Source organism: Rosa chinensis, unplaced genomic scaffold, assembly GCF_002994745.2.
Source record: "Rosa chinensis cultivar Old Blush unplaced genomic scaffold, RchiOBHm-V2 RchiOBHmChr0c11, whole genome shotgun sequence".
Classification (NCBI taxonomy): Eukaryota; Viridiplantae; Streptophyta; class Magnoliopsida; order Rosales; family Rosaceae; genus Rosa; species Rosa chinensis.
In genome coordinates this window covers 240,122-242,765 of record NW_020126825.1, presented here as the reverse complement: position 1 = coordinate 242,765, position 2,644 = coordinate 240,122, and positions in this window count along the sequence as shown.

Below are 2,644 nucleotides of genomic sequence, written 5' to 3'. Positions count from 1 at the left end.
CCACAGCCGGGATGTAAAAATCAGAACTGTACTTGAACCGTGTAAAGGAAAGGAAAAATCAGTGAAAGATAGTTAGTAGGTCTTCTAATGGAAACAAGTTAACATGAATTGGAGGAAGTAGCGTTTACCATTGATTCAATTGTTAGCTATAGTTTAGTTGTAGCAGCAAGCAGAGAAACAACAAAAACCAAAGCTTCACTGAGGATTCGGTGTTGTAGAATTAGAAGGAATGAGACCCAATCACCAAAAAGAAGTTGGGGGTTTAAATTTTAAACAAACAATATACCACCATCGGAGTGTAAAAATCAGAACTTACTAAGAGCAGAGTGTAGAAAATAAGGAAAGGAAATATCAGTGAAATAAAGTTGGTTTTCTTTTCCTTTTGATAAATTAACTTAACTAGGAACTAGTGTAAGAACCAGTGCTTGGGTTCCAAAAAGAAGATGATGAAGATAATGGAAAAAAGCTCACTCACCTTCTATCATGATCTGCGACGGTAGATTTGTAGGACTGAACTCTGTATTTTTCTGTGGAAGTGAGAACAGTACACTAAGAACGGGAAATGGGAGTTCAAATTTTGAAATGGGGAAAAAATACAAACAGTACCTAACTTAAGACCCATTCTAAATTTCTATACCTAAATTTTCAAAACTATCACAATGATACCTGGAATTCCCAACCCGACCCAACTTTCATACACGCCGTCCAAGACGATGTTAAGCTGCATGCCAGGTGGAGTATTTTCAAGGGTAAATCCGACCAAGTGGTTAAGTTGTTAAAGTTAGTATTAATAAATTTATAATATTAATAATTAATGAAGAGGGAGAAATTAAAAAGAAAAAGTAAAGTATTAACAATACTCTCTTTCTACCTCATTGAAACCCAGAAAACCCATGTTCTCTCTGTCTCGTCCCCATTCAAATCCAACAAACACAGAAACATGCTATCAAGCAAGACCAAGAACTTATCACTCATAACTATCATATGACGAGTTTCGCATCAGGCAATTGCATTATTGAAGGCACGTGATTTTGATGAACATCAATTCCCCATGAAGTTCCATTCTTTACAACCCATTCTCATCACCCTCAGATCATCATGAATCAACTTCTTGTCATTTATATCCACATTCCATCTCTCAGTCTTAGCAAAACCACATTCCAAATCTCAACTGCAGCCCCATCACAATTCACATGTAATAATCAAGAACAAGCAAGCATTTTGCGAAAGCAAACCAGAATTACACACAAACCCAACTACCACCAATGGTGAAAACGCATCATTAACACCCAAAACCCAGAAACATGAGCAAATTACAGAGCTGAGCAGCCCAAATGAAGATTGAAGACGCCTTCGACAGTAACAAAAACCAATTTCAGATCAACCTTCAGATTTGAGTACTATAATCCTTCCTACAAGCTTCTAGGACTATAATCCAGCTCCATCAAAATCAACCAAAAATACTCAAACCAAGATGCAATCTTTGCATAAAAAAGCTTCAAACATTCCTACACAACAACCAAATCCAGAAAGCATGAATAAGAAAGAAAAAAAATTAGATATGAGGACGCAAGTGCTTAGTCTTCGCTCCAATTAATCACGAAAGCCTCCACCTCCTAACATCCCCATCACTCTCGTCCCTGCCGTCGTTTTCGCAGTCCAATTTCTACGAATCGGGCGGTTTCGCCGAGAAGCTCGATACCCAGGTCAGAAAATGCGACAAAAAGCAACCCAAAGGTACTCACCTATAAATTGGGGAGGAGGATGGTTGCTGGTGTTTCAGAGCAACTGGGTTCTGGTGAAATTGGGGCAGAGAGAGAGAGAGGCAGAGAAACAGAGAGGAGAAATACGGAGAAAGAAAGGGTCTGCTTCGCTGGAGGAGACAGACAAGGGCTGGGTAAGAAAACTACCCAAATACCCATCTAATTTTGGCGCGTAGCATGTGGGTTAACGCCGTTATGGACGCAGGTACGAATATTGGGTCGGGCTGATTATTTGGGTAGTATTGTGATAGTTTCGAAAACTTAGGTATAAAATTAGAATGGGCCTTACCTCAGGTACTGTTTATATTTTTTCTCTTTTGAAATGTGAAAAGATGCCAAGATATTTAATGGTTTTTCCCCGCGCCTATTGCATGTATCCGTTAAATCTTTATTCAACTTATTTTTTGGTTACAAAATCTTCTTTCATTTTGGTCTAAAGCCATTTATGTGTATGTATATACTGGGCAAAGGCTAGACTATTTAAAGCCACTTTCCATTCCAGCACTTAGAAGTTGAATGGAAATAAGCAAACAAAAACTCATTTGCCATCATATGCAACTAGAACTATATGCTTGTAACTACTTTAGGTAATGATCTTACATATGTGATGTCAAAGTTGAATGCCATTTACATGTAGCTATAAAACAATTTGGAGTAACAAGTGCGGTACCAGAGGCTGTTTCTGATGTTTTCCCATCTGCAAAATTAAAGAGTGTGATTAAATTTCTTAGTAAATTACAGGATAAAACATGTCATAATAAAAAAAAAGCTTATAAAGCTTTAAGAAAGAATTTATTGGGAAAAGAGAGGAAATAACTTTCATACGCATCAAAGTCTTGTTATTATAGTGGCAAAAGAATAAAGTGGTATTACATAAAGTA